This window comes from Parus major, chromosome 1A (assembly GCF_001522545.3).
Source record: "Parus major isolate Abel chromosome 1A, Parus_major1.1, whole genome shotgun sequence".
Classification (NCBI taxonomy): Eukaryota; Metazoa; Chordata; class Aves; order Passeriformes; family Paridae; genus Parus; species Parus major.
In genome coordinates this window covers 23,466,822-23,492,476 of record NC_031773.1, presented here as the reverse complement: position 1 = coordinate 23,492,476, position 25,655 = coordinate 23,466,822, and the positions used below count along the sequence as shown (strand labels likewise).

The 25,655-nt window shown below is 40.3% G+C and overlaps 1 long non-coding RNA gene across 1 annotated transcript; it reads left to right on the top strand.

Moving 5' to 3' along the window:
* The first annotated feature begins 669 nt into the window (after positions 1 to 669).
* On the top strand, positions 670 to 15,982 carry LOC117244431. Its single transcript, XR_004497532.1, has 4 exons — positions 670 to 1,581; positions 3,008 to 3,081; positions 11,822 to 11,896; positions 13,460 to 15,982. It is a non-coding gene; the product is annotated as an uncharacterized LOC117244431 (long non-coding RNA).
* Positions 15,983 to 25,655: the final 9,673 nt, after the last annotated feature.

The following is a 25,655-nucleotide window of genomic DNA, read 5'->3' as shown; positions in this document are numbered from 1 at the left end:
CATAAATCCCATTTGTGCCTCCTGTGTTTGGAATATGGCTCTGGCCTCAGGAAACTCATCCATTGCTTTCAAATGAAGCACACAAAGTAAATTAATCTGTCAGAAGGCTATAGGCTCGTAGGGGCAATCCGTTAACTTTCTGGAGAAGGGTTTGGTCTCAGCCTGTTGACAGATCGATGGCAAGCCTGAGAGCCTCAGGTGAAGTACAGCCTGAGCTACACAGATTAGTCTGACCTGCAAAACAGTGTAACATACAGACACTGAACTGATGATAGTAGTCATAGGTTTGGATTACTTTACATCCTTTCCCAACAGATTCCCTTTCCCATGGGCTAAAATTCAGTAACAGGAATTTATCAGAGTGACTCTGACATGATTTTCTAACTAATTTCTTCCCTCTCTGTAAAATAAGCCATAGATATAAGATATATATCTATATATCTAGATATAAGAAGCTGAAATTCTCGAAGGAAACTTTTTTTCCCAACAGATAATTTAGTTTCTATAAGCTGAAGTTTAAAATAAAAAATATATATTTTGCATCAAATAATTTTCAATACAATTAGCATAATTTCCTCTTTCAAAATAGTAAAAATTGTTTGTGTATTTTTAAGATTTTTAATTTTGTAAATTAATTTTTATACAGACAATAACAAAATACATTTTCAAATAAATATACCAAGCTGCTTTGCACTAAAAAATTCTCTTATTGAAAGTTTTTAAAATTTCTAGTTTATGCAGCAATGTCAAAGTTCCAAATATTACAGTCACAATTTCTCACCTCACCATGACTATATTTATGTATTCATAGCAGAAATCTGGAAACAACATAAATCTCACAAACTATATCACTGTGGTGGAGGATAATGGAAGCCATTTCCTCAGATTCTTGCTCAGAGACTTTTGGGGCAGGCATGAGAACTCGAGCAGGCTCTTCACCTCTCCCCATTGTACAAGGATCTCAGGGAAGATGCTCTCCTAATCTTGTCACCTCTGCTCATTGGCTGGCAGAGGCAGAATGGGTCCAGGTCCAAGCACCCATGGTAACGCAGGATGCAACAGCAGACTTAGACAAAGAAATCAGGAACACAGAGAAAATTAGAAAGTTCACATTTAAAAATACCAAACAAAAATTAGAAAGTTCACATTTAAAAATACCAACTCATATGAATTTTAAGCAATGCTTTATTTTGGCACTTGATGCAATATTTCTTTTTCTTATTTCTCTGGTAATAAAACATTAAGAAACCAAAGATTTTGTGACGTGCTGTGCAAACGTGATAAATGAAAGTATCATGCCAAAAACATTCACAGTTCAATCACACAGAGCAAAAGCAGATTACAAATGATGACAGCAAACCACAAGAGTGAGGTCTGGTGAGCCAGTAAACACATTTTGGTTACAGCCACAAACACACCAGACTTGTTTAGCCTTTCAGTTACATTGGCTCTTCAGATGATTTTGAATGGGAATATTCCCTTATGACATAGGTGTCAATAACAAGAATACTATGTTCACTGTTTTTCAGACTGGGAGATAGGAGGTGATCCTTGCAGATATCAAGCAATGGTGACCAAATGGTGAGCAAAACTGAAAACTGCAATGAAATCTCTGGCTTGCAGAAAATTGCTGGGATAGACCTTCCATTCAGCAGCAAATTTTCTTTTCTGTATCTGGTACTCCTAACAGCTATTATACTGGGCACATTCTCACAGTCTATTGTTAAATTTGAATAGTAGCTACAAATACAAGCATTTTCAAGAACTTCCTGTTTTTTTGGCAGTTCAATTTTTTTTTCCTTTTGTAAATGAGTTCTGTGATTATTTTTACGGTGCTCATTGTCTCAACTTTTTAGCATCCTATTTGAAAACAGTAAATGGTTAGGCTTCATGCCCCATTCTAAAAACTTGTCATTCATGTATGTGTGCTATGGGATCTGGAATCCATAATATTCTGTTGGAAGAGCAAAAGCCTATGTAACTGCCATCAATTTATTTAGAAGGCAGTGTTTGGCTGAGCCAGAAAAATGTTTCTTTTGATTATCAAAGTACCAGATAGAAGACTGCTCCACTCCAGAAACATAATTTTGAGTTACAATGCCTTGACACTGGTCTTGGAGATGGTTTAATAATGGGCTTCACATGGCAATAAGACTCCAGAACCTTCTTTGAGTATTTCACCTTACTGACACATGGTGTTTTACACAAATAATATCAGGGTGGACCTGCTGGGCACAGATAGAACATGGGTGTTGCAGCAAAGCCCACCACTGCCACTGCTCTCGTTTATTCAGTTTGATTTGGGGAACTTTTTGCACCACTTCATACAAACCTGGCTTTCTGACGTAATCCAAGAACTTGAAACTGAGACGTGAAGGTGCTGTTGAAACATATCATTTATCCATGTAAATCACTGCTTTAGTCACAAAGATGACAATTATAAATCCAAACTAACCTTTTGACTTACATATTTTACCAGATGATCACAATTATTTAGCAGATAATTGTTCCTCATTTTGTTCAGATCAGTATTACACTTGTCTTGAGTCAGGTACCATTTTTATAAGTGCAATGGCAACAGCCTATAATCAAAATGTCATTTTCTTAGTCTTTCTTTTATGATATTTAGACTTAAGCCATCCATAAGATTTTTACTTCTACTGCTGCAACATACAGCACTAAATAGCAGATTTTAGATCTGGCTCAAACCTTGATGATGCTTCTCTGTGCCGTGGCATGGACTGTTTCTATTTAAGGCTACATGACATCCTAATTGCAATTGCTTGTACAAAGAAATGCTATTCAAAAATTATTCCACTCATTTCAGTTGACTTTTAACATGTTTTTAGATCTGCAGGTGTACTTGACACTGGATTGTTAAAAACCTACATACAAAATAACAAGGCTCCATGCAACATTTGATTTGAGAACATTGGTTGAATCACAGAAATAGTATAAAAAAACCTGTCAACTTAAACACAACAATTTTGTTTGTTTGTTTGTTCAGCCTAGAGAAGAGAAGACTGAGAGAAGGCCTCATTGTGATCTTCAACACCTTCACAAGGGAAAGCAGAGGGGCAGGTACCAATCTCTTCACTCTCATGTCCTGTGACAGGACTCAAGGAAAAGGCAGGAAGCTGAGTCAGGAGAGGTTTTCACACAGAGGGTGGTTAACAAAACAGGATCCCTAGGGAAGTGGTCAGAGCAGCAGCCTGACAGAGCTGAAGTGCTAGGACAATGCTCTTGGGCACATGGTGTGGCTCATGGGATTCTTCTGTGCTCTCTGGCCAGGAGTTCAACTTTGATGATTCTTGTGGGTCCACTCCAACTCAGCATATTCTGTGATTCTATGACCTCTGACAACCAGGCAGTTTGGTCAACAGATCTCTGTATCTTGCAGAAGGCATTTAATCTGTTTTCAATCCGTGAAGACACAGGTTCTGAATAATACAGCCACTGATTAAATAATAATATCTTCTGTGTTGGTTTAAGGTTTATATTTTTTAGAGCTGAAAGAGGCAGGAAGATTATTATTCATACACATGACACAGAAGGCTCCTCACAACAGGTTTGTTCAATCCAATACAAAATTACTTATTTTCTATTTTTTTCCCTGAGAAAAACACTAGCCTTGAAAAAACAGCATGTTTTTGCCACACATGGGCATAAACATCTTACTGAAAGACATTCCTGGCACTAAGAAGCCAAACACAACAAGAGCCAACAGAAGAAGGTCAGACAAGTCAAAAGAAAAATGTAGCTTTTAAAAAAGATATTTTAAAATCAGGACTCATAATTATTTAAAGAAGTCATCACATCAAGTGATGGATTATCTGTCTGTTAACATCTGTAATCAAGATTGTTTCCTTTTTCATATGCTTTCAAATGCTTCAACCAAAGAAAAGCTGTAGGATCAGTTGCAAAACAATGAGACAGAGCACTTCATCCTGTGTTAAGGAGGACAGGTTTTCTGGGGCTTTCTTCTGTCCCAAAATACTCATTATTTCTTAAAAATCCGTCTTTTATTTTCATGTTTTGTAATTTTAAATAGAACGGTGCTTGTTCAAAACTTTGGGTACCAGCCATCACTCATAAACAATATTGCACAATAAATAAATAAAATGCCCAACTTAAATGCCACCAAGTAAAGCTATAAAGTAATGTATAATCCTTTTTTGACTTTATGAATACAGTTGTTTATTTGCTTTGGGATTGGTAATACAGCACTGTTTAACACGTAGTTGGTGAAAGGACAGTGGGATTGAGTGCATGTTCAGTAATCTGTTGATGACACCGAGCTGTGTGGTGCCATTGACATGCTGGAAGGAGGGGATGCCATGCAGGGAGACCCAGATAAGCTAAAGAGGTGGTCCCATGTGAAGCTGGTGAAGATCAACAAGGCCACGTGTAAGGTGCTGCACCTGGGTGGGTGCAATCCCAAGCACAAGCACAGGCTGAGCAGAGAAGGAATTGAGAGTAGTCCTGAGGAGAAGGACTTGTGGGTGCTGATGGCCAAGAAGCTCAGCATGACCCAGCAATCTGCAGCAGTTCAGAACACCAACCATATCCTGGTCTGCATCAGAGGCGGTGTGACCAGAAGGTTGAGGATTCTGGGATTCTGTCCCACTGCTCCACTCTAGTGAGACCCCACCTGGAGTGCTGTATCCAGCTCTGGGACCCCCAACATAAAAAGGATGTGGACCTGTCAGAGCAAGTCCAGAGGAGGCCACAAAGATGATTAGAGGACAGGAGCACCTCTCCTATGAAAAGAGGGCAGGAGAATTGGGACTGTTTAGCCTGAGGAAGAGAAGGCTCTAAAGAGAACTTAGAGCACTTTCCAGTATGTAAAGAGGGCCTTCAGGAGAGATGGAGAGGGACTTTTTACAAGGGCATGTAGTGATTGAACAGGGGCAATGGCTTTAGACTGAAAGAGGGGAGGTTTAGGTTCCATATTAGGAAGAAATTCTTTACTGTGAGGATAGTGAGGCACTGGCACATGTTTCCAAGAGAAGTTGTGGATTCCCCATCCCTAGAAGAGTTCAAGGTCAGGCTGGACGGAACTTTGATCAACCTCATCTAGTGAGTAACATCCTGCCCATGGCAAGTGAATTGAAACTAGATGGTGCTTAAGGTCCCTTCCAACTCAAACTGTTCCATGATTCTATGATATTTTTTTCTATTTTCCTAATTTTCATTTGGTTTCTTCTTTATTGGCTGACTTTTGCTTGTTGTAGTAAGTGGCAATTATCACTTCCTGCTTGATTTCTGCACATGGCAGCTTTGTATAGAACGGATTCTATTCCCCTGCTACGGGACAAGCAGCTTATAAGTCCTATTTGCTCTCCATTATATCTTGCAGCTGGGAAAGTTAATCCAAACTGACTCCTAACAAACTGAAAATGGGTGATTGATCCTGACATCAGTGCTCCAATGTCAGCTTTTTTTTTACTTTTTTTTTTTTAATATCTGGAGAGTCCTAGCTTCCAGAACTATGTAGTTTGTCCATAAGACACTGAATTCACTTTTAAGAGAAGGTTTAAGGCCAGACAGGTCTGACAACTTGACCTAAAGTCTGAAAATGCCAGATTAAAAAAAAAAAAAAAAGAAAAAAGAAAAAAAAAAGCCCCAGCCCAGTTTTAAGCCACTCAGATGTTTTTTGCTGCATAAGTCATGTTTTTTGCTGCATAAGTCACGTTTTTCTAATTTCAAGTATGGACAATACCTTACATTGTGCTTTCTCATGGGGTCCTGTTTAAGAACAATGCCTGATTTTTCATTGAGCTCTTCTCCTCAGTTTTATTTTATGTATGCAGACTACACAAGTGCTTTTTGAGTGTGAAAAACATAGCAGTCCTGCTCTTTGTGAGCAGAAGGTAATTTGGAGCAACGATGAGCAAAGGGTAAATTCTTGTCATTCTATATCCAGGCCATTTATGGAGAAGCAAATAGAAAAGCTGAGGCATATGGCAGGAACCAGGGCTGTCCTGGCTGGGAGGAGTGATGTAAAGAGAAAAGTGTACATTGTGGAGGTGGCTGCATCGTGGGGGCTGGAACAGTCCATGTCACCCTTCCAGGACAAATCCTCCAGAAGCAGGCAGGTGTAGGCATGCTGTCCCTGCTCCTGCAGTGCACCTCCCCGCTGGAGACTAGCACAGCAGGGCAGCCACAGAATCAGCCTCCAAGTCCTCCTTCCTAAGAGGTGATCTCCGGGCAGAGGCAGGGATGTGTTTGCCCAGCTGATCATTGTCTTCTCAGAGACAATGTGGTTTTATAAACAAGGTGCATATCTGTTAGGGTGTTCATGGCAGTGAGACATTTCCTATTCCTTTTCTATTTGCTCCCCTAAACAGAGATTTTGTTTGTTTGTTTTAATCTCTTACTAACTGGATAGCAATACAGTAAATAAATACAGCTTTGTGGCTCAAGCTCTATTAGTCCTCTGCAACAGAAAATAGGAGCTCTGAGCACTGAAATGTCTATCACTGCTCCAATGGTAAGGACAGCCTCTTAGTCACAGTAACTAATGATATTTTTGACCATAGCACTGCTTTTTATAAATGCATCTGGGCTGTTTATCCCAGGCTAATCCCACCCTGGATCCGATGAGTGCTACAGTCCAGCTACAAGCTGCTAATCCTCCAAGGGAAAGCACCCCTACAAGTGTTTGAGATGACTCCTCTGACTAGATTCTAACACTAGTGAGTGAGATGCTTTCAGTGAACTTTACAATGCTGTAACCCCCTGGGATACAGCAGGGACAGCCTGTGCAGGATGAATCAACGCCATATGTCAAGTACTGTTTGTATATGTTTCAGAGTAACCAGGCAAAGTCTTTTAACTTTCCATCCTAGAGCCCGAGCAGTACTTTCCTGAACGTCAGCCAGGAAAATTTTGTAGATTTGGCAGTAGGACTGTGGGAAGCCTGGTTGAAGACCAGCCCAGAATGCTGGAGCAGAGGCTTTATATAAAGAGAGAGAATCCAAACACCTTCCTTTGTTTCATGCTACAAACGAATACAAATGGAGCCCTGAGATTGCAATCAGGCTCCATTGTATAAGCACAGGCCTTTCCATTACTCCATTACAGCTTTTTGGCATGTAGAGCTTCATTATTTTTCAGCTGGAAAACTAATTAAAATGAATTCTTTTTTATTTATCAGAGTGCTAATGCTTCAGTTCTCAAGTCTCCTCTGGCTTCCAGCCATTTAATTTTGGTCCCTAGAGCAAAGCCTGACAAATTAAGATAAAGCCATTACTTAATGTTCCCCTCCTGAGAGAAAACAAGAAGTATTTCCTGTTCTTATTAATTGCACAAAGTCAATTTCCATGGTAAAATTTCAGCACGATCAGAGCTTTTGCACCCAACATCTCTCTCCTCCCGTGCTCCCCACTCAGCCGCCGTGGCTGAGGCAGGGAGCATGGCCAGACTTCAGCTGGCCTTTCCTCAACACCCTGAAAACCACAAGGTGAACAAAGGCTTTGCTCGGGTGCTTGCCCTTCGCTGTTTGGAACCACCCTCTCCAGTACCTCCGAGGAACTTTTGCTTCTAGAGTGCTGTGCTTTACCTCCAGGGAGAACCCAGCCCTGGGGATCCTGGCTGTGCCAAATGGGTTAGTCAGAGCTGTGGTATGGGCACTGCCCAGCTCAAGTGCATTCAAAGCAGCCAAAATCCGCCCTCTTTTTTTTTTTTTTTTCCAGTGTGTATATCACAAAAGTTCACGCACTTTTCCAGGAGTGTGTTGACTTAACCGGGACCTGTCCTCCCCAGCTCCCGAGCCTGGTGCCATAGGTAACAAACAGCCCCTTCCCATGGCAACACAGCCTAATGCCGCTGCATGAGGGCAGTGGGAGGACTCCAGAGAGAAAACGAGGTGCTGAGCCTCAGCTCGGGAAAGCAGCCAGGATGATGCAAAAAGTTTAGAGGGGAAGCAGAAAAACAGAAAGGAAACGCAGCAAATATCGGCAGTTGTGAGGGGACAGACAGAGAGCAGCACCACTGTCTCTGGTACAAACCTCACACCCCTTGGCCATCAGAGCTCTGCCCAGCATCGCTCTTCAATGCTCTCTTTATAGCATTCTTACATTTAAACAAAGCTGACACCACTGGAGCCCAACTCCATAGCAGAAGTTCACCCAAATATTTTCATAAAGCCAGCTTGTTTAGGGAAGGACTTGGACAGACAAGGACACAGCTTGCTGAGTGCTGTTGAATTGCATTGTCTAAGATGTGTTGCCACGTTTGGGGCTAAGAGCAGATATTACTAAATGTCTCTTGACTCCCTGGCAGCAGCACAGGGCTGGCTCACTGGGCCAGGCTATGCCAGTGCCCAGGAGGGATGAATTTGTTCTGTGACCTCCCTGAAGAGTTGGGAAACCTTGTTTCACAGGCCATGCTGGTGCAAGCCCTCTCAAGGAGCCAGAAGCATCTCATCCAAGTGCCAGCACACCTCTGCTGTGCTGATAGGTGCCAGGGCCAGCACCTTTATCCCATGCAGGGACAGGCTCTGCCATACAGCCTTCTCCTGTCTGAGTCACAGATCCTGCTGCCTCCCCAGGGCTGCCCAGAGGGGGCAGGAAAACACAGCCCTGAGATGCTCCCAGCCAGGGCCACCACTGAGGCTACCAGGTCCCCCAAGGCTGAGAGCAGCAGATGGCTCTTCCACAGGAGCTTGGGTTCGGGAGGGGACAGAGCTGGAAGCTCCGTGCTCCCGCGTTTCTGGGGCAGGCACAAACAAAAACATCCTCGAGGGCAGATGTTTGGAAAGGAAGCAAAGCACACAGCTCCACTTCTGCTAACTTACGCCAGGAAAGCAGGAAAGACCAGGAAAGCAGCTGAGTGAGGCATGCAAAGAACAAAACCTATTCACCAAAGACCTGCACACTGCCCAAGTGAACAGCAATACTGTTCACCTTACCCCCTCGCAAAATCAGGTATTCTTTGCTGATTTTTTTAAAGTGTTTCTAATTTAAAAATATGCATAGGATTTGAAGGTGTCCTTTTAACTACTTTTTTTTTAAATGTCACCACTTTCAGCTGAATTATTATTGTATATTTACAATTTTGTACAGAAATTCATTACACAATCCCAGTTTTTCTAATCTCAGCACACATCTCTGATGGGTCATTTTGTCCTGCCACCTATTCCTGAATTCCATACAGCTGAACTGTACTGGGGCATGTATGCACTTAAAGCAGCAGGCAAAGTTATGAAGATTGCAAAAAATGCATCCTGATACCATGTGAGATGATTCAATGGATTGAAACTCAGAAGTGAGCAATAGGGTGAGTCTGGAACACATTTTGTGCTAAAGTGCTTCAGATAGGTTGCTACACACCATTACAGAAAAATTTGTAACAGCCAGTGCTACGTGACAAACACTTCTTACATCAACGTCATTCAAGTAGTCATTTTCACTAACCATACTGAGAATTATATTAAAAAGTGCTATCATTTTGAAATGTTTTTGAGGACAATATGAGAGGCCAGTTTTGCCAATAGCTTAAGCAGATGCAGTTACTGTGCACTTTTAAGTCAATAGGGAATTTGATCCCTTTTAAATTTTCCACATGCAAGCTTTAAAACCCCAGCTGTGACTGTTGTCCAGGGTAAGGTCAAGGAAAAATATATGTTCTCTCTATGTTAAAGAATTTTTTAATGTATTTGTATTGAGAAATTCTTATGCTTGCTTAGAAAAAGCTTCTGCTTCTCTTCTTATGCTTGCTCCCTGAAGGAGGGACTTGAATTTAGTAACAAGGTAAGAGTAGGATGTATTTTTTGAAGTCCCTTAGAAAATCACTAGTACACTATATTACATATCCCTGGCAAATTCCATTTCCCATGGGCAATAGAGTTTTATTGGGATTTACACTGTAGTTTCTCCATTGGCTCTTCAGCCTCTCAGTTGTTCTGTGCAACTGCAGCAAAAAGGAAGTACTCTTATAGGTCTGGATGTGAAATCTATGTGCACATTAAGATCCCACTGCTCAAATGCTTGGGCAGGGTAGAAGCTCTCTGATGACAGAGAGCTGATAATGAAAGAGCAGTAATAAGGAATTATGTGAGAAGGAGAGTTGTAGTGCAGCAGGCAGGAGCAGAGATGGGCATGGGAAAAGAAAAGAGGAAAGAGGGAAATGAGCTGTCAGCAAGATGATTCAACTCGAGTGCAGGAAATAGGGAAAACCTCATTTCTGGTCCTTAAGGCTTCTCACACACTGTGTAGCACAGATTCTTAGTTCTTCCTCACCCCCACCCCTCCATGCAGTGACACAGTTTAAAGAAGAAAGGTGAAATGCATTCCTGCCTTCTCCCATCTCACATAACATATGGACCGGCAGTAAAGCAGCAAAGATGGACCCCTGGGAGTACTCAGCAGGGAGACACCATTAGGTATTTCTCTGTACATAATTACTAATTACTCAGTCCTGAGACAGATGCCAAGATGTTTTGCATCTGCACAGAAATTTTTCCCTGGGGAACAATAGAGTAAAAAAATCAGCATTCAGTGGTGTTTGGGCATCCAGAGTTTAGGCAGGGTTTAGGCAGCTGAACAGGAGAATTCAAAATCTGCTTTTCAGCTTCCACATCTAGGGTCTATGTTAGAACTTCCCTGAAACTGCTTTGTACTCCTGGCTGGTATTTCATTAACTCATGTGTTTATATAACATTAATAGGAAACCATGTCATTTCAAACTGAGTTTAATAAAGACAGGTATTATTAACACCAGCACTATTTTGCTTCTATTTACAGTTTTGATAAGAGGCAAAATCTGCTGGACTGCTAAATAGGCAAAAGCTTTTCTACCATGAAAATACTACTTACAGCCTCTGTTAAATTTATCATCCTTAGTTTTTTTCTCTATAGGAAAATGAGAAAAAAAAAAGGGTTGGGAATTCTGATGAGTGCATCCAAAGACACAAGGGAAACAGGGAAGAGACAGCACCTCGGTTTTGCAATCTTAGGAAACTTTATAGCCTCAAGGGACACAATCTTCAATAGAATCCAACATTTTATGATAGAATCAGATGTTTAAATGAATCATTTTGTCTGAATTGCTGCTAGCCATAATAAAAGTTGAGACAATAAAACATTGTTTAATTGCAGTTTTCATAGGCAACCATACCAGAAAAGACATAGTAGCATTGGATGATGGAAAATTGTTTAAGCATGTTAACATCTACACATCTTTGATTCTCCACTGTGGTTAACTGCATTTGATTTTTATATGGAAAGACAGCTAAAAGCTTTCACCACAGACCTCTATTTCCTCTATTTGGGGGAAAGGTAAGCTCCCAGCATGAACAGATGTAATGTTAAAAGTGTACAACCACACTGTAAATTGCACTACAGATTAAAACAAACAAGTAAACAAACAAAACAACAACAAAAATAACCTCAACAACAACAAAATAAAACAAATAGGCAGGCCCAAAGGGCAGCATTTCTTGAAAGAGGTTAACTTACAGGAAAAGATATCTAAGGTCAAGATGTGTGATTTATTGCTGAATAGTTTGTAGTCAACAGAAAAATGCACGGATGGAAACATAGACATAAAATATGACACTGTGACGTTCTCTTTCTTAATTAATTTTATTCTAGTACTTATTTTCCACAAGGAAGTTAGAAGTGAGTGGTTTTGTGGATGGTTTAGAAAATTTACAAATTATCTGACCACGCAAACTCAGGTTTCAAAGAATTTTCTCAAAGACAGAGTGTTTTCCCTCATTATGCTTTTTTCTTTGCTTTTTTTTTTTTTTTTTTTTTTTTTTTTTTTTTTTTTTTTTTTTTTTTTATATGAGGTATTTCTTCTTTTTTTTTTTTAGATTACAGTGTGGAGCTTAACATGGAGCAGGATCTGCAGCAGTGACCCTGACAGAGAAGGGCACTGTGAGAAGCAGGTGGGTTTCACACCTTTCTGGACCTGCCAGGTTGCTCCATGAGCAGCCCAGGGTGTCCCCCCTGTGCAGAGCACAGGTACTCAGGGGATCATAGTGCTCTGCATGTCCCTGGCATAAAACCTTACAGTGCCCACTTCTTCAATGCAGTAGATACTTCTGATTGCCCAGTATTAAAAAAGCTATAGGAGAACTGGAAAACAAGCAAAGAAATACTACCTACATGATCCTAGCCATAGGGGATATCTTCTGTATCAGGAATAAAGACAGTTAAGCAGACAAGTACAATTCAGCTTGAGAATAGAGTGTTGGTGGAGATTTGACAGCAGTCACCAGCGGTCGAGAGGATGAACAGGGAAATGCCTTCCTGAGCTATGAAAATGCTACTGCAGCTACAAAGAGTTTAGAAAGGAACTAGACAGATCACTAGAAGACATCCAGAAGAAAAGACCACTCATTTCAGAGTCCAGTCTGTCCCCACAGCTATTTTGTGCATTTCAAGCACTCCAGAAAACCCTTTTTCTATATAAGGCCAGAAAAAGCCTCATGGGCCTTATTATTTCAACATGCAAGAGAGAGCTTTTCCTACTCTTTGTATCTTCTAAAGCAAGCCCAGCAGAAGAGTGTTGAGATTATCTTCTTTTCCTTTGCTAAATTGCAAGAAGGGCAATGTGTTAACTCTAGGAGCTGCAGTAGGCATCTAAAGCAATTCAGAGAGCAGGAACTGACAAAAGCTGGAAGCGTCTGGGCTCTCTCCAGCCTCCAAACCCTAAGCTGTACCTGCAGTTGCAGGATCCAAATACTTCAGTGATAAATTCCTCCCTCTGGAAAATCCCCATTACATAAATGGAAAGTACTACATAGGTACACACAGAGGTACATACCAGCAGAGGAATGATGACTTACTCAGAAATGTGTTTGAAAACCTTCCTCCTTACATTTTTTCTGGATACACAGAACAATCATTTCCCTCAGAATAAACCATTTGACAGCTTCTGGTGTGTGTTGCAGCGGTGTGCATGCAGCTGTTGTCTTTGAACATTGGGTGTTTCCTCAAGCATCATATTTTCTGTCTTGTTCTTACTTAATATATCTCTGCCTATAAAGAATCCTGGGAAAAATCACATGAGAAAGTAAGTAGGTTTTATTTCTGTGTGTGCTCTATGATACATTTTCAGTCATTTAAGCTCAATCAGAATAAAATCATAAAGTTCTGGTGAGAAGGATAACAGGATATTTATTATTTGAATATTATGGATAAAATGAATGACTGTAGAAAATGAAGGTATTTTAAAGTGTTCTTATAACTTATGTGAAATGCCAGGAAGTAGCAGAGAATAGCTGCAGTAACTATTCCTCTTACCCTGGTGATGTTTTCTGAATGGTTGATTTAGATATCTACATAGGGTAACAGAGCTCTATGATTATTGAATTTAGAATAAGCATACCCAGCAAGAGTTCATAACCCCCAAAAATGACAAATTGGAGTGTTTGGGTTTTTTAATACATAATAATGGGTCATTTGTTAAGCTTTTAATTAATGAGTTCTATTTGTTGATCACCCAGGTGATATAAAATTGTTTGAATCTTCTCTGTTTGTCAAGTGTAAACCATGATGTGCTGGCACAAGGCATATTCCCTCCAAACCAGCCCAGCATTCACTTGAAAAATTTCTACCAATGAACCCCCCTCTCCCTCAGGGCTCCCTGAACAGCTGTGCACAGGAACAAGATGCTGAGCCTCATAGGGAAGCTCCAGATGAATGCTTTCTGCAAAACTATGCAGCTTTAAAAGGAAACTGGGATGTCCCTGAAAGGATGGTTCCCACCAGCAGCTCCTCTGAACACAGAAGCATGGCTTCAACAAAATTCAGTCACTGCTCTCACCCCTCCAACAGCACTGGCAGTCCTGCCATGACCCCCACCATCCTGCAGCAAAAACCCAAGCAGCAAAATATAATTACAAATGATCACATACATTTTAAGGGGAGTAAAAATATGAAATATAAGAAAAAGCACCTTGAAGATGAGTGATTCACAGTGATGGAAAAAAATTGATTGCAATGTATGAAGCCCATGAATCATTTTGAGATCTTCAGTCAGATAAAATATTATTATTATTATTTTTATTATTTTTATTGTTGTTTCATGTAAGTAATGATTGCATTGCATTTGAAATGGCTTTGTAATTTCCTGTGTAATGCTACCCTTAGGTCTCTTCTATATTACCACTTTTCAATTATCTTTTCTTTTTCTTCTTGAATGTATATGTTTTGAATTATTTTTTCATCTGATGTATCAGCCCACTCTTCTTCAGATTGAATCTTATTTTATTATTTCCTGCCCACATTTCTACGGTTAGTAGTTTATTGCTTTGTAAAGCTGAAAAAATAAAATAAAATAATGTTCATGTCATGTGTTTGTATTTATATCTAAAGACACATAGTCCTTGCTACAAGCACTTTTTAAAACATCTTAGGGACATGCTCCAATTCACTATTGTGTGCATATCTGTGCATTCAGATTGGAAAGAAAACCAAATATAGCCCGATATTATAATTATATATTGCAATCCAAAAACCCTTTGAATTTCAAGACGTATTCATGCCGAAAGGAGGTGAGTAAAACCCAGCTCTACCAGGTTAAGAAATGGAGAATTTCAAGGTCAGTGTTGCTCCAGGAAAATTCTCCAGCGTTGCTGTTTACTTATTGCAAAATTAAATCACAATTGTGGAGCACAGCCATAAGGTTTAGAGGGATGAACCCATACAAGAAGCAGCAGGCAAGGACAAGAAACCCCTCAAGAGGAAAGTCAGACCTCAGACCAGGACCCAGGCGTGGAACAGGCAGGATTCCCAGGTGGCACCAGCTACCAAGGGGACCGGGGAGCTGCTCAGCCACCACCTCTCTACATCATCTCAAGCAAAACCAACACAGCTTCACTGCTCTAAACCTGCAGATTTCACCTACTGAGCTTCCCTTAGCCACAGGACTCTTAACAATTACTGCACAGAAAAATCAGGGACTTCTTTACCTCTACATGCAGCACCTTCATTTAGACTTCAATGAGGTTGGACACAATGAAACCTGACTACAAATCTTACAGAGACTTCTCCACTGCTTGACACTTTTGACATTATCATCATATTATCATCAGGCTCAGGGTGTGACTCTTGGGACTGTCCTGTGCAAGGTCAAGAGCTGGACTCAATGATCTTTGTGTGACTCTCTCAACTCAGAGTATTCTGTGATTCTGTGGTCCATCCCATTTGGTCACTTGGCAGACTGAGTTACACTGCTCATCTCAGCAAAAACTGACATTAATTAAAAAAAAAATCTTTTCCATTTAACTGGTAATGACTGAGGGTACAGTTGTAACTTGAATTGTTTTAATATTTCTACTAGAGAAAAAGACAAAAAAAAAAAAAGAAAATATTAAAATCCTCAGGAATAAGAATTTTTCTGTTTTCTCTGCAGGGGTTTATTTTTATCTGGTTGGTTTTTTAAAAATTAAAACTAAAAATAAGTATTACAACGTTTTTACATGGCTTTAAAAATCCATAATTAACTTTTCTAAAATACATGCCACTGAAAACAGATGGCAAATGGCATTTAAAAGCAGAAATTTTATTAAAGCATTTCAGAGGCTATTAAACTGACTGTCACTCTCTCCTGTCTGTGCAAGGATGATGAATGATATAATGAATTGCCTTCATGCCTGCTTCTCAGTCATTTTAAGTGAACTGAGACTGGGATGGGCTGTTTCCCTTTCTCAGGTTTATTTTTGCTTTGTTTTCATCAATCAAACAATTTCTGTATCTTCTTTATTTTTAAGACCACAGGTTCCCTGAAGTAGTGTACTAATTTAGTAGCACCAGAAAGAAGTCCTAAAAATCCAACTGACTATCCTGGGAATCACTGCTGCAGTTTAATAAGCCTCGGTTTTCTCTTACTAATCTAAAATAAGACTTGGCACATGATATTTGCCAGCTGTTGTACATTTACTGCTTTAAATACATTTTTATTGTCAATGAAGCACTGTGAAGAACCCACTCATAGCCTTATTTGGATTAAACTTTACACTATGCCATATCAGATCTCTTTTTTTATTTGCATATCAGTTTGCTTTGTTCACTTACTTTTATTTGGCCCAGATATGAACAGTGTTCTTTAATTAGTACAAGTCATTATACGCCTGGAAAAATCAGATTTATTTCTTCTAAGGTGTGAGACATTTTTGAACATTTGCAAGTGAAAATGTTGACATAAGACTGTCACTCCACCCCAAAAGAATTGAAAATGCTGTGTGTAATTAATTTCCATATCTCACAGGCTATAAAGCCTGCCACACACTGCAGCTCCAGTATTTCTAAGGTGGACATTATTTGGCTTTGCATGGAAAACTAGCAGCTGCATATCGGTCACATTTTAGCCATAAACAATTCAACTGCTTACCTTTATACCAGGCTAAATCCTCACCCCTTTCAGTGAGCTTTTGTAACAAGACTGCACACTTTCCCTGAAGTCCCTCACTGAGGAAGGACAGGTTTTCCATCAACCTGCAGCAGATGCAGCAGCACAGGGAGAAGCTTCCTCCTCGCTTAAGGATGAGCACCTGCCCACTCCTGGGCTGTAATGTCCTGTTCTGCGCCCTCAGTTGATGCCAATATCCAGCTTCTGCCAGGAGAAGCAAGTCTTCAGGCCTCCATCATGTCACTTGCCCTGATATTCATCTCCAATAATCCACAGGAGGGGCTCAGGTGTCTCTGTCCCTCCTGTGTCCCCTGGGAATGGCTCCTTCCCCACCCATCTGGAGCTGCCTGGCTCCCACTAGTACGGTACAAGGGGAGCCCAGCATCTGTTTGCCCCACTTCTGCCAGTGCCTCAGAGACAAAGCTGCTGCATCCATGTCCTTCATCATGTTTGTTAGAAATGTCTGTGAAAGTAAACCTCAGTACCCAGTAACTGGGGAGATACTGGGAGCATACACTGAACAGGCTGATGTTGGAGTGTTTGCAGACTTATAAACACAACAGTTCCACAGGTCTGAACAGAAGTAACAAGGCCAACCAAAACTGCATGTTTAGGGATTCCAGGTCTAGCATTCTAAATGACTTTTTCTCCATTGGTGATGACATGAGAAGAAAAACATATGTGTGTTTTAGCTCAGTTCAGATCCCAAACCATCATACCTGCTTACAGAGCAAAGGCCTCAAGAGAAGTACAGAATTCAGAGAACATTCTCCAATGTATCTGTGTCCACAAAAGTAACATTCAACCAAAACAAAGAAGAAAGCAACTGACGGGGTGCTTGGCAAACAGCACTGTACCATATTCCTCATTTTCAATCTAGGCATTTATAATTTTATAGACAAGACTGTTCTTTGTGAAAGCAACTGCAAATATGTGGGTGAAAGTAGCCACCCTCTCCAAGTCCCTGATGATATTAATTCACAGTGAAAGATCTGTAGGAACATCGTGCCTTTTTCAGAAAGGCTGCACCAGTCAAGTGTAACACATTGGCAATGAGAGTCAGACAAGTCTTGTTGTCTTGTGGTTGTTAAAGAAATTGGACTATGGACTAACCATATTTATTCCACACAGTTACTCTCAGAGCACAGCAGGAAGAATATCTGTGAGCTGCTGTAGCAGTGTGGCCTGAAAACAAAGCCAGGATGACCTGGTAAAAGACAGGGTCCTTCTCATTCCCTTGACCAAAATCCTAAACTGGCTTGCCATTGGCCTTGCAGTGACATTCACGGGGGAAATTCTCAGTTGCCAGCCATCTGAGGGCATCACAATATAAAAAAACATACTTTTCACAAAAGATCATTTCTGGTCCACTCTTCCAGATCGTCCCAAGATATAAATGATATCTCTTGAGAATAAGGAATCATGAATTCTCATCTTCTCTGTCACTAAGCAGAGAATTGTTAGCAGCCCTGCTCAGCCCCACAGCAGCTGTTTTACTGATCTTCTTGCCACCAGGTCCCAGGACATCTGAGAAAGCTGATGAGAAAGTAGGTGGGAAGTCCATATGTCAGCCCACCAGTCTGATGTTACTACAGTGCCAAATCTTATTTCCTTGAATTTTCCTTTAGAAAGTTCAAATGGGAAACTGCAGAATCTGAAAAATTTCTAAATTACAGTTTTCTGAATCAAGGCCTGGAAAAGCACTGACCTTTAGCATTGCTTGTTCTTGGATGTGCCTTCCCTTTGTGAGTGGTCTATTTGGGTATGTGAGAGACCCATGGGAGATACATATGCAAAGACAAGAGCCTTTAGAAGGCAATCTTCCAGAACAAGGGATATGACTGATAAAGTGTCATGTGTGAAAACTGAGTGGTTCTTGAAAATTGGCTCTTTCTAACACTGGCTATGATCTAAATGTAAAAAATGTAGAACAGAATCTTTATCTTGTTGTTGAAGGCAGTCTGAGAGATAGGATTTTAAAAGTCCACCAGTATCTTCTCAAAATGTTCCAGCCTGGGATCCAAGCCTAATGGCTCAATCTGATCCAATTTGGTGACCTGCACTGTATAAACACTTCAAACTGATTGAAACTGAGGAACAGTAATCTAGGACAGTTTAGGCAGCCTATAAACTAGTTGTCAGATAGCTCATCCTTTGTAAGCTGGTAAAATGTTCCCTGACATAGTCTTTGCTTTATTGTCTTTCCTTTTCCCTAAGGTAGCAATGACAAAATTCCAACATCAATTCTTAGTCACAGAATCAAAGAATTCTTTGGGTTGGAAAAGACCAGTAAAGAGGATTGTGGAAGCTGGTGCTGAACAGTGTGGGGGTGGGATGTGTCTGGCCATGGCAGCTGTGCATGGCAGCACGGCCACATCAGTGCTCCCAGCTCAGGTGGAGCTGTACAGCCACCAGGGTATGCTGAAAACACTGGGGTGTAGCCCACCTGAGTTCCTGTTTCCTGTTTAAGAGGAAAAAAGTATTGAAGTAAAGGGAGAGTAAAACAGCAAACTATAGATTATATTTGCCAGATTTAGAAGAATTTCCTTAATTTAGTAAACACATTTGTCTATAATCAAAAATTTGGGTGACTTGATGAAAAATATAATACAGCATTCAAGAGCATCTGTGTATGTTCTGCCTCTCTTTGTGGTATATTTTTTCAGAAATGCAGGTTTAAAGACTGACGTCTTAAGATATGTAATAGCATTCCCTTGGCTGCTTAGCTGTGCTTGATACATGCAGTGTGCTGTATGTAAATGAACACGAAATCACCACATAAAACTCTCCACCACCTGTAGTCTGCCTCTAATTTTTTTCATGCTTCCTCAGTACTGAGGAGGAAACTGGCAAATCCTTGATCTGCTCCATCTTTTGCTCCATATGGTGACACATGCCAATCCTTGTAGAGCATATCAGTAGAACTGGCTCAAGTGATTGAGTGATTTTTGTTATAAAAACTAAGATAAGGTCTTCTAACTTTTCTTTTATCTTCCAGTTTGTTAATAAAACAGGATAGGCTTCTTGTGTTTTTGGCAAGAAAATGAAGCACAATGAAACCTTCCATTTACTTGCAATTCATTTTGAAGCTAATGGTCTTGAAGCCCCAGACTGACATGGAGCTTGGATAGCAAAGGAAGGCTTTTTATTCATTCACATGGAATTCACAGTCCTAAGGATTACTCATGATTTGCAGTGCACATTTCCAAAGAAATGAGTGCTTCAGTATTTTCCTTTACTTACTGCTGTCACTAAACCAGTGCCATATTTTTTCTCATGCTGCTAAAGGGAGTTAAAGCAAAACCCAAATGTGCCTTCAGTCCCTAGCTGTCCCTGTAGCACCCTGGAAAATGCCTGGGCAAACACCTTGGAAAGGCAGCCTGCTGAGGCAGAGCTCAGTTGTCTTGGGAAGTCTTTCTCCAAACCCTCCCAGTCTGCTTATCTCAACTGCATCTTTCCTGTGCCAGGACCACTCTCATCCAACCAGCCAGCTAGGGACAGTCTCAGAAGAAGCATTTCAGAATTATTAAGAGTGCAAGGAAACCAAAATAATGCAGGAAACTTTCTGTGAGCTTTAAATGCAGAAATATATGTTAGACTTAGTCTGGTGCTACAGATATTTCACTTGCAATACTGTATTTCACTTGCAATACTGCATTTCACTTGCAATACTGCATCCAGCTCTGGGGCCCTCAACACAAGAAGGACATGGACCTGTTGGAACAAGCTCAGAGATGATACACAAAGATGATCAAATATCTCAAGGATAGGAGCTCCTCTCCTATAAAGAAAGGCTGAGGGACTTGGAGCTGTTCATCCTTGAGCAGAGGTTTCAGTGAGACCCAGAGTAGACTTTCAAACCCTATGAAGATCCTGCAAGAGAGTTGGAGAGGGACTTTCTGCAAGGGCATAGGACAGGTGAGAACGGCTTAAAGCTGAAAGGGGAGGTTTAGATTAGATACTGAGAATAAATTTATTTAGAGGGTGGTGAGACACTGGAATAATTTGTCCAGAGAAGATGTGGATGACAATGGTTAAGGCCAGGCTAGATGGGGCTCTGAGCAACCTTGTCTAGTGGAAGTTCCCATGGCAGAGGGGAACTAGATGGTCTGTAAGGTCCCTTTCAACCCCAGCCATTCTGTGATTCTATCATTCCATGATTTCATGTGTGTATGATTCTAGGATTGTCTGAGCAAGGCACGTTCTTTGAGATAGACGGATACTGCTATTTCTGATAATACTGCTTGGAGTCTTCATTAACTCTTTTTTTTTATATAACTAAAACAAAGTGAGAAAACAGTAATTCTAAGCTCTTTAAGGGAAGATAAATCATCAAATCTCCCTCTTGCTGCCATTAGAGTGCTCACAAGCAAGTGGTTAAAATGAAGAGTGGTGTCCAGGCACGCTGCTCCTACAGATGGAGCCTCCAGGCTCTACTAATGGCAGGGATCGTGTTGCAAGCAAGTGCACACACATTTAGCAAAAGCAAAACATTACCCTTGAGTAATACTGTACTTTGAAAAGAAATGTGTCACAGGCATCGTTAATTTTAAAACAGGAAGGAATTCCATGTATTTCTCAAAATTGCAACAGAGGATCTGTGTTCATGGATACACATAGACACAGATACACACACACAAGTTATGAAATGCAGTTAATTCTGCTCTTACTCCTTACTGGACTAAATAACACTGATATACTTGATCCATATTCAGAAAATTCTCATCCATTATCTTAACTTTTTAAAAGTCACTCATTCAACTTGAAATGCAACATTTCCTCCTCTCATTTGGCAGACAGTTTGGATGAGCTGGTAGAGAGCTAAGAGCCGTATATAATAAGGGGTTTTTAATTTCCTTTGTGAGAAAATTGTAGTTTTACAGCAATCAGTGCTAAAAATGGCAAAAAGTCAAAATATTAAGATGTAATGTGTGACCAGCACTTAGTACATTAAGACTCTCCATAGGGTTTAGTTGTTTTATTTTAGTCTGTTTCACAGTGATGTTAACCCCTAGCGTTCTGCTATTGAATCTGGGACACTGACTCCACCAGAAAACCTTCTGATTTACACTGCTGTATAAATATTTTCTATTTCTTCAGCAGTTAGTATGCATAACTTTATACCCTTTATTGATAAAGTCATACTCCTTCTGGAAGCTTGTTGTGAAATTGGCAGCTAACAGCCATTCTTCATCTCAGAAATTCCTCCCTTATCTGCTCCAAATAATTTTTCTGATATTATTTCTGCTGATTCCTTTAAAATTTGTGTTCATTGATGGCAAAAATACCTGAAAGGACCTTTCCAAGAAGTTGGTCAAGAGAAAACCCAAAAATCTGCTGTGGTACAGAGAGGGCAGCAGCTGGAGATGTGCAGCAGCTGTGAGTTCTGCATGGGCTCTGCAGAGGCACTGAGGCTCTGCAGAGGAAGAGTGAGCTGCTATTGCCATTTTTGCAATGGAATCTTCTGACGTTTCCTTTTTAAATGGTTTTGCTAGTCACTGATGCCAAGGAAAGAAAGTTAAAAGCCAGCACTTACACATAGCATCTCTCTATCAGACGAGAGATTTTAAAGCTATGGACTAAACAGAGAGCCTCTCATCTGGAAAGCAATGTCTTACTGGAACAATAAGTTGTAACAGCTTATTTATTTTATTTAATAAGGCAAACCCAAAAATTAAAATCCCAAAGAGTTTAGGGAATATTTTGCTATTACATTTTATTGTGGAGTAGAAAGGAAGTAAACCCAGCAACAGAATCTCTGGGTAATATTCTCAAACAAGTACTTTGAAGCAAAAAGCATATGACTCACCTCCCGCTGAAAAACTTGTCCTTCCCTCCTGGCACCCCGCCACTGATGTTGTTACAGCTGCTTCCGTGTGGCATTTTCTGGACCATTGCTTTACTCCTGTTAGAATAGCTCTGCTGCATTTGTGGTCAGGCTGAAGTGCATGAAATTTAAAATGTGAGCGCAACGGAGAGAAGTCTTTGCAAACTGTGTCACCCAGCCTGGGGCACCAGGAGGAATCCAGCCAGAGAACTTGGAAAGGCCTCATTCCTGTGTCTGGGCTGGCAGGGCAAGTGTAGGAAGACTTCTCTCCAGGAGGAGGCTCCTAGCTCTTTTGTCCTAACACAGATTTTACCTACACACTAATTTTCTATTAATCTTACCAGGCTCAACAGAAGCATCTCAAGAAGAGATGCTTAAACTACCACATTTACTGCAGATAAAGAGGAAAAAGCAGAAATGTTTGGAGCTGTGTTGGAAGGCTGAGAATCAGCAAGGTCTCTTGACTTAAACAACAGGAGGGAAGAAAGAAATTCATCTTTATGAGACTTGAAATGTTAGTGGAAATTGAAAATTAGTAGAAATACTGACAATTTTTAGATACAATATAAATTGATTTTTTTAGATCCTTTTTCACTTTTTTCTTGGGGACACTAGCTGACAGATGGATTTCTTGAAATTAAAAGGAACAAGATGTAAGAATCATGGAATTATAGAATGGTTTGGGTTGGGAAGGGCATTGAAGATATTTGGGTTCCAAACCATCAACCATGGGCAGGGATGCCATTTACAAGATCAGATAGCTCAGGGTCCCATCCAAACTGGCATTGAGTGCTTCCAGGGATGGGTTATCCACAACTTCTCTGTCAATATGTTTCTGTCTCACCACCCTCTGAGTAAAGCATTTCTTCCTTACATCTAACCTAATCCTGCCCTTTTCCAGTTTTAAACAACTGTCACTTCTCCTCTCATCACCTGCCCATACAAAAATTCTATTTCCCTCCTTCTTGTAAACCCCTTTTAGGTACTGGAAGGCCACGTGAGGTCTCCCTGAAGCCTTCTCTTTTCCAGGCTGAACAACCTTAGCTCTTTTGATCTGTCTCCATAGTGGGTGTGATCCAGCCCTCGTATCATCCTTGTGTCCCTCCTCTCTTTTCTAAAGTAATTAGTGCATATTGTCCTTCCATGTCTAAATTTGCAGACCTTGAAGCAGGACAAATGATCAGCCATTTCAGTTGGATTTGGATCCAGATAACCTATCATACAGCATGAGAAAAAGCTGCAGTTAGTAGATGTCCTGTCTTATACATGACTGCACTGATTTTATGCATTCTACAAGACAGCAAAATTAAAAATTTCTGTCCTGTGAGAACAATTGCCACTGCAGGAACACAGATAGAACAATCTGAAGACAGGCAAGATTTCTTCATTCTCACACAACATTTCAGTGCAGGTGATCTGGCCAACGACACTGAGTGCTCGCTCTGCAAGTCTGGAGCAGAAGACCCACACGTGACCAGCTGTACCTTCCTTCTGTTTGGGGCAGAGCCACTGCTCAGCCACAGAATGAGTGACAAAATGTCATTTTGGATCCCTTTCTGAGAGTACCAAGCCAAAGCAGAAATGATGACCAAGTAAAGGATTTAGGAACAGTCTGAATATAGTCCAAATATCCAGGTGAGCACATTTAACAAACAGAATGTCTAGTAAACTGTTGTTACTTGAGACTCTAAAGCAATCTCTAATCTCACAGAAAAAAAAAAAAACAAACAAACAAAAAAAAAAAACTTTCATTATTAGCAGGCATGAGCAGCATACTAACCAAGAAGTCAGTATTACATCAAAATTGTCAACTGCCACAAACTTATTTCATTCCTGAAGCAACTCTACTGACATCACCATAAGCCAACAGCTACTCCAAGGACCTGAAATTCATTCCATGGCTTCTTTGAACAATTGAAAGTAGTAGAAGTCCCAAATATTTTGCAGGATTACATCTAAACTGGACTTCTGAAAAATAAACAGAGATCAAACTAACAATACTGCTGTTCAAAGAGAAGTGCAAAGAGGAAGGTTTCCAACAAGGGTACAAGAATTTCAAACCACACCTCTGGGTTTTGCAAGGGCATGTTGTCACCATGAGGCTAGGTTGCTCACCTTCAGGGTTTGCTTGCTGGCCACTTCAGACTGAAGTAAATTTTAAGTCCTAAAAGTCCTGAGTTTGCCTCCTCTTACAGCTGTGATTCAGATGGAAAGTAGATAAAACCTGATAGATTTATCTGGTCTTTGTTTGATAAGATACTTCACAACAGTTACTTATGTTTTTAAAGATACGCCTTCTGCAAAATGTTACCAAAACTAATATATATAGCACACAAAGACAGGTAAATAACTGCACATTTTATCCTGCTCATAATCAAATTATGAAGGATGTTTAAACAGTAAGTGTGCCTAGAAAAAATATAAATTACAGTGGCAGTAACACATAGAAAACTTTTGCTAGATTTAGAATTTTTTTTGACCCCTTATTTTCCTCAGCCAGAGGGATACTGCTTCAGGTTATCTGTTGGTTAAGGTATTATAAACCAAATAAATGATCAGATGAATGACCTATAACAAAGCTGGAAGAAAATAAGGATTATATATTTGGGGATTTTGTTTGGTTTTGATACTGCTTCCAAGTGATGATTACTTACACAAACCTATGGAACTCAGGTGATGTTGGCTGAATGACCAGAGAGGTGTTACACTCCACCTGCATAACATACAAAGTCCCCTGCAGAGAACTGGAAAACTTTAATTTACACATTTATACATTTATAGGAACCACTTCTTATTCATTATGAAGATGATAAGATTTTTCCTCGTTACATATTGTATTTAAACAAAAGTTGGCAATTTTATATAGCGTCAAAGAATAGGAAACAACTATACAAAAAAAAACAAAAAAAAAAAAAAAAAAAAAAAGAAAATGGCAGAAGGAAATTATCACAAATTTAGGAATCAGGTACATATTACCTACATGAGCACTAAAATCCCAGGCAGAGGTTTAGTGGCTTTACTTCATTTTTTGTCTCCTATGTAGGGAAGGATTTGCTGCTGGTACAGATTGCTGCCACCAGCCACACAGCTTCATGGAGCCTGCTGCTTATTTCCTTGTAGATGAGAATTCCCCTGCTATTTTTCAGTTTTGTTTTCAAGCTGAATTTCCAGTCTTCTCCGCAGTCTGTGCATTGCTCAAGGTCAGGCCACACTCTGCTAAAATAGCAAAAAATGTGTAATGGCTATATTTTACTACAGCTGAAATGCTGTTCCCTAACAAGCTGTGTATGGAAAAGCTTCAAGGCCAGTGAGACAAACAAACAGAAACTCAAGTAAAATAAACACAGTAAACAGAAACCTGTGGGCGGAGACATATGGAAGAGTCAGATACAAAATAGGGGGAGAATGGTAAAAACACTGCTGCTGCTGTCCTGGCAGGGGAACACCACAATGGCCAGGCCCT